The sequence below is a fragment of the Phodopus roborovskii genome, unplaced genomic scaffold, assembly GCF_943737965.1.
Source record: "Phodopus roborovskii unplaced genomic scaffold, PHOROB, whole genome shotgun sequence".
In the NCBI taxonomy this organism is placed as follows: Eukaryota; Metazoa; Chordata; class Mammalia; order Rodentia; family Cricetidae; genus Phodopus; species Phodopus roborovskii.
The window spans coordinates 2,210,366-2,218,015 of NW_026126482.1; the positions used below are offsets into that span (position 1 = coordinate 2,210,366).

The 7,650-nt window shown below is 40.7% G+C and overlaps 1 pseudogene; it reads left to right on the top strand.

Moving 5' to 3' along the window:
- Positions 1–1,408: 1,408 nt before the first annotated feature.
- LOC127229062 (cathepsin 7-like) lies at positions 1,409–6,763 on the top strand (annotated as a pseudogene).
- The last annotated feature ends 887 nt before the right edge of the window (positions 6,764–7,650 follow it).

The window sequence follows — 7,650 nt, forward strand, 5'->3', positions numbered from 1 at the left end:
GACCGAGAGAATGTCCCATTATATGGAATGGGCTGCCTAAGTCCATTTGTATTCTAGGTATAATACAGATTCACTACCAAAGGCCCCATAGACTCTTTAATCCTCCTAACTGACACCCACTTTCAGGGGGTCTGGGTCAGACTTTTGCTGGTTTCCCAGCTATAAGACTGGAGTCTGTGAGCTCCCCCTTGTTCAGCTCAGCTCTTTCTGTGGGTTTCTCTAGCCTGGTCTTGATAAATATCTCTTTCACTTTCATTCAGAAATGTATTAGTTGAGTTTAGAATTTGTGCAAATTTGGTAGTGTAGGATATAGGCTAGATAGGTAACATATGCTTTATCTCTGATCAAAGGAACAAACAAAAATAGCACTGAATACAGAAAGAGAATATATTTGTGTCCCTTTAAGAAAAAATTACATAACTTGATTAAAGGAGGATATTCTGACAGTAGGACAAGGGTACTCTATTTTTTCCTAATGGTCTCTCTTACATTACTGGTACTGTTAAAATGACCTCTACCATGGCTATGGTAAGGGAAAACATTCCATGTATGTTAGGAGGCAAAATCCTATATACAGAAAATGAAGTGAGTGGTGCTGTGATTGAGGAGAGGGAGCAGAGTATTATTGTTTTATTATTACATAGCTTCCACAAAGCAGATGAAATCCTCCTGGAGATCTATGTGCTGATGTTTGCACAACAATGATGGTGTCCCAAAGGCCACTGAGATTTATGTCTAAAATTTAAATGTTGAAATTTTAGATGATGCATGTGCTATTGAGTGAAAATATTGACAGCTCTGATGATGCTAAACCTCAAGTAGAGACATGTCAGGCAGTTTCATGAGACTAAGGTCTACATTCCCCTCCATGCTTTGGTCTTGACCAACATTTCCAATGTGGAGTCACCCCTCCATCCTTAGGCTTCTTCTGAAATGTCGCTGTGTTCCTCTGTGACTCTGAAAAGAATGCACACCGAAGTTAGTGTTCTCATCTGATCCTAATGATGCTGTGGATCAGACACGAACTACAAAGTAATACCAGGCTGACCACCTACTCCATGGTGGAAATCTAATCCTCTTATTCTAAACTAAGTGCTAGGCTGAAATCCTACACAGCGTTTTCAGGAAACATCCTAACCTCAATATTGAGCTACTGTTGAGATAAAATGGCAGACTTTTATGCTATCCACAGTCTAAAGGTTGGTTCTATAACTTCCTATGTAAAGGTCCACAAATCTAACTCCCCATGGTCCAGAGGAAGTAACCCACACCCACCCCTCCAGGACAGACAAGATCAAATCTCATTAGGAGCCTGGAGGCCCAGTTTCCTTCATAGCCCATCAGAAGAAGGGAAGCATTGATGGAAAGGGTTGACTAGCCAGAGACTTGGGATTTAAAGCCTGAGTGAGGTGTTGCTGAGCCAGATCCTGACACCTCAGCAACCTCTGAAGAGCTTCTGGAGTGCACCGAGGAAAGAGCAGTCAACACAGGTGAGGCCCTTCATCTACCAAGGCAGAAAGGGAACTGACCTTGTAGTAGAAGCCCTGAGAGACTCCATGGAGCATCAGGCAGACCCTAGGAAAGAGAATATCTTCTCCACCTCTGCAGCCATGCTGTGTCGAGGTGGGTGAGGGTGGGGCAGCCAGAGAGCAAACAAGACCCTCAGTGTGTCCAGGTCTGTACAGATTCCAATTTAGTGCACTTGTGCTTCTGGCCAGAGACAGTGACAACTGACACCAGGTTCGCCAGGGTCATGCTCATCACATTCTATTCCGGCAGACATTATTGCTTGGATATAACCATTAGATAGAAGCTTCATTCCATGATTGTCATGTTCAGAAGAAGCATAAGGTTCATGTCTCTAGCCAAGGTCTGTAGGCAGCATGATTTATGAGACCCAGCCTGAAATCTCAAGAAATCTTTTATGTAGTACCCTATCATCACTGGTGGCTATGGTTTCCTGTGGCTGTTCTATGTGAGTCCTTTCTCAATGAAGTAATGAGTGTGTGGGTACTTCCTTCAGATGCGTTAGAATAGTAGTATTGCTGATTTTCCTCAAAAGAACGAGGGGCTTTCTAGAATATTTTCTTTCTAGAAGGAATGTTTTAAACAAGCTCACATCACCCGTTGTATTAATACGGGGTGTGTCACAACATGGCTCCTAAATTCAGGGGAAATCCTTTTTTACATTGAATCAGATACCATATCAGAGAAGTTTCCATCATTACAAATATTGAGTTAACTCTTGCAAGACTTTAGCTATGGAGGGTTTGAATTCTTCTGTCCAAGTTCATCTTTCCTATCATGTCAATTTGCAGTGAAATGCATTTTCCATGAATTCCTAGAATTCTTTTCCACAGGATCTGCAACAAAGTGCCATCTGTGGCATCTGTTGTTCAACCTAATATTTAGCCATTTCCAAAATCCTTAAGTAAACATTTGGGAGAGTGGTTAGAACCATTTTATCCTGCAAAAATGGTTTAGTTTCTCAAGAATGTTGATGAATTCTCCCATTCATTTTCTTCTCTCTGTAGGTGCTTGAGACATGACTCCTACTGTCCTCTTGGCCATCCTGTGCTTGGGAGTGGCCTCAGCTGCTCCAACACCAGATTACAGTTTGGATGCTGAGTGGGAAGCTTGGAAAAGGAGCTATAATAAAACGTACAGCCAAGTAAGCCACATGGACACTCAAAGAAGTTCCTTGTAGAGCATCTTCATTGCTGAGGGTGGTGGGGTTCATGGATATTAGAGGCCATAGATAATGCTCCTACTTGAGGTATATACATAACACAGAGAAAAGAATTGGTGGCCACTGCATCTGCTCACCCATGTGTTGAGAGTGGCTTGTTTTAGTGTCCTGAGATCCCTCTCCAAGACCTGTTTGCATATGCAGCAGCCAATCCACTTGCTCAGGTAGAACAGGGGTATAGTTATAAATAAATGCTATTCACAATATTTATTTCTAGGAGGAAGAAAAACAGAAGAGAGCAGTATGGGAAGAAAATGTGAAAATGATCAAACTGCTCAGTATGGAGAATGGCCTGGGGATGAGCAACTTCACTGTAGAGATGAATGAGTTTGGTGACTTGGTGAGTGTGATTTCAGTTGTGTTGTATTCTGCTTTGTCTTTTCTGTTGTTTAAATGGAGGCTTTATGTACTTTTCCTTGAAGACTGGTGAGGAAATGAAGAAAACGATGATGGAGAGTTCGGTTCTCACTCTAATAAATGGGAAACACATTCAGAAATGACATGTTCCAACACCCAAAACTTTGGATTGGAGAAAAGAAGGCTATGTGACTCCTGTACGTAGGCAGGTATGACATCACACGACTGTCTTCTTCAACTATGGCAGTGGGACCAGCTATTGGCTTGTCTGTCTTATTTGACTGTGGTATGACATGCTAGTCACCAAGCACAATTTTATAACTTGAATGCTATCTTTAGCATTATGTTGCTAGTAACAAATATTCCTTGGAATGAGGAATCCCTAATTCATGCACTAGCAATTATAAGGCCCACGCAAGTATAGAATGTATACTTGTCATTTCCGAGCACTCCTTTTTCATGAGTAAGGTTTATTCTGTTGGTCTGGTCCCACCACCATGCCTGCTCCATATAACACACAGAGACACTTTATTAGATATAAAGCTGTTGGCCACTTACTAATTTCTTATTGGCTGGCTCTGTCTTAAATAGTAACCCATTTCTATTAATCTAAGTATTTTCACGTGGTCTCTTCTTATCAGAGAGAGGGGCCAGCGTTCTTCTCTCAGTCCACTATCTTGGATTTCCTTCCTCCTATTTCCTCTCTCCTCCTAGTCTCCCAGTCCACCTATCATGCTTTTCTGTTGGCCAACAGTGCGTTATTCACTAAACAATAAAAGAAACATATTTACAGAATGACATCTCCCATGGCTACTTACTCTTGAACCTCCATCTAGTGGTCCAAGTCTATCTGTCTCCATACTTAATTTGTTCCATTAATAACATTTACCACACTATGCTCCCAGTAAGTCACAGCCTTACATGCATTGGTGTGTGCATGTCTGTCTACCCACTGGGGCATAAGACACCTCCCCATGAAGACTGACCATTCTTACCTAAGAATTCATTAGATGACAATAACACACTTTTGATAGAGTATTCAATAGCTTGAGTTGTTTCAGTTCATATTTGTAGATGACTATATTTATTCTCTATTCAGCTAGGTTGTGGTGCATGCTGGGCTTTTACTGTGTCTGGTGCCATAGAAGGACAGATGTTCAAGAAAACAGGCAAACTGACCACCCTGAGTGTACAGAACCTAGTGGACTGTTCTACATCTTATGGCACTAATGGCTGTCAAGGAGGCATAATGTATGGTGCCTTCCTATATGTTAAGAACAACGGAGGTCTGGAGGCTGAGGCAACCTACCCATATGAAGCAAAGGTAAGTGGGCTTCTGCGTTGTCTTTTCAGTTCAGCCGGGGCAAGGGGAAAATGGCAGAGACAATTCATTGCCTTCAGAGCTCACACTGAATGTGGAATCTCCTACTCCATCAGTGCTGTCATAGGAGAATCCACCATTGCATGGCTGTCTGATTCTGTGGTGCCACGTTGGTGTTCCTGCTTCTGTGCACATGGAGTATGTGCATATGTGCAAATCACTCCACTTGTAACATGTAATTCTGCATGATTTCCTAGATAGGTAGACCTATGAAATGCCATTGAAAACATGAGAGTTGATTTTTGGTTTTAACTCTCCCAGTAACATTTCACTTCCTGGGATGATTTATTACAGTCCAGATGTGAGGATGGTTTCCTTCAAAATGACCAGTGTTGTGATTGTGACTCTTGCTATCCAGATGGTAAATGGAAGTAACAAATCTTTTATTTCTTTACTTTTTAAAGGAAGGGCGCTGCAGGTATCATCCTGAACGTTCTGTTGTTAAGATCTCATGCTTTTTGGTTGTCCCAAGGAATGAAGACGCCCTATTTAAAGCTCTAGTTGCTAATGGGCCCATTGCTGTTACAATTGATGGTTCACATGATTCTTTTAGAACATATAGGGGAGGTAAGTATGTGTTTTTCTAGATATTAATGAAGAATTCTTGTGAACCTTTGGACTTGCCAGGTTGATGTCCTAATAATGGATAAAATTTGATGTGAGTTTTAGTTCTTATAAATATTATCTTGTCCTTGCAATAATTATGTGTGTTGTGACTATGTGACATGACATCTCTATGCATGCAAGCACTTCATTATTTATCATTATTGTTTAACTTTATTTAATCCACTTCTCCCATTGGGTTATTGCCAAGATGTGGAATGATTGCTTTTCAAAGAATTGAATGAAAAGGCTTTCTTGCATTAAGTAATTTATGTTCAATTATGATTTCTAGGGTTATGGTTCTACAAGTGAGAATACACGATATGAAAGAATCATTCTATATGGGTCTAGGGAATGCCTCCCTGTTATTTTAGACCAATTATGAAATGTCTCACTTACTGTAGGTACCCGTATTAACTATCATGTTCCTGGAGCCTTTTACTCACTCAGTGTTTCTTTTTCAGGTATATACCATGAGCCTAAGTGCAAACGTGATGCTCCTAACCATGGTTTACTGTTGGTCGGCTATGGATATGAAGGCAGAGAGTCTGATGGCAAGAAATATTGGCTGCTAAAGAACAGGTACAAATTGCTGGAAATATTTATATTTTAGGTGTCAAACACACTTTCCTTTTGTAATTATTGTTTCGGTATGTCACAGAAAACTTGGTTACAATTATGTTAAAAGGAACATTTTCCTTTCCTTTTTTGGTGTGTGTGTGTGTGTGTGTGCGTGTGTGTGTGTGTGTGTGTGTGTGTGTGTGTGTGTGTGTCTGATGCTGATTTCAGTTATTTTCTGTAGTTCTGCACTGAGAAAGAGAGTGTCACTGATCTTAGAATTTTCTATTTTTGGTAGTGTGCTTATTCTTTTTGCTTCAGTTATGTTTGGCTTCTGCTGATATAGATTGGCTCCAAAATCATCTAATCTTTTTTGCAAATTACTTTCATGTGTAACAAGTATGTGTCTGTGTGTGTGAATGTTGTGTGTGTACAGATGCACTTGCAGACCTTACAAAGATACCACATTCCCTACAGCTTGCATTCCAGGGGATTGTGAACTCACCAATATGTATTCTGGGTGGAAACTATTGTGCTGTGGAAGAACTCCAAGTGCTCCTATGCACGGAGACATCGCTTCTGCCTCACTTTGGCTTTAAGTGGAAACTTGACTCAAACCCCAGACCTTACGCTTTTGTGATCTGGCTTTATTGTGTGATTTCTGTCTTTGTCTGGATCAACTAATATACAATATATGAACATAGATTTCAGATTCTGTCACTGATTTCCTTTGGTATTAATATAATCATTGTACCATAGGTTATCTATTTCTAAATTGTTATTTCTGAACAACTTGTGGTGGAAGATGTCCAAGTTAATTTTCTGTGATTTTTTTACTGTCCACTTTGAGATAACTCTTGGTAGTCTGGAATTGATTCTCTGCCTTTTCTAAAGCATTTTATTGATGTGGCCCCTGGCTCAGTGCTCAGATGTTGAGTTATTGTAGTAATCCACTCTGCTGTGTCTTTTCTACTAAATGAAAAATCTGATTTCTTTCAGCCATGGTGAAAATTGGGGAGAGAACGGCTACTTGAAGCTTCCCAGAGACCAGAACAACTACTGTGGAATTGCTTCCTATGCCATGTACCCTATATTGTAAGAAGGAAGGGAAGATTATAGGGGGACATGTACAGAAGAAACCCAGTCTTTTCAAAGTGGCCAGTCTCTGCTGTGTGGAGGATTCACTAGAGGCATTGGAGGACCAGGGTAGAATGTGAGGCCCGTGGTGTGTTTGCTCTTGTAAGTCACGACTGCTGCTGTAGCTGATGCTCTGCCCTGATGTGTGTTAAGAATTCCTGCAGTGACTTGATTTTAACTTTTCACTGTACCGAATGAAGTCTTTAACAATAAAAGTTAAATTCAATCTTAGTGTCTACCTTTTCTATTATTGTGAGACAAATATTTTATGCTTCAAATCTTGAAGACAGAACTGAATGAGGTGCTGGTGTTCTAGGAGGAAGTGTGTGTGGCTCGTGTTGGTTGTGCTGGGAACTTCCATGGGACTAGACAGCAGGTGCCAACTACTGTTCAACAGGCTGACATACCAGATGTTTGATCCTCTGATGGGGATCCCTACCTGGCATGGCTGAGGGGTCACTGGCTGTACATAAATGTTGGTCTCTGTAATTGCTCTCATGTGAGACTTCATTTCTTCCCTAAGAATGGCTATTGATATTTCCCCAATGTTTGTGCATTTACCTCATGAAAATATTACTTCTGTTGGTCACATGTATAGCTCTGGCTAGTCGGGAAGATGATTTCTGCTTCAAGTTGATAATTTTGACGAATAGAAATAATATATTTTATATTACTCAGACTGAGATAGGAAAGTAATAGTACTCTCAGTTACAAATTCAGCGAGTTTTAAGCTTCAAAACAACTTCAAAGCCAACTGGTTGCCCCTGGTGATGAATATCTGTTTGCCCCTAGTGACAAATACAGAGGTCAATTTCTCATGTGGTTGTGGCTGATTCAAGGCGAGGCTTGAGGTAACTTTGGTAGA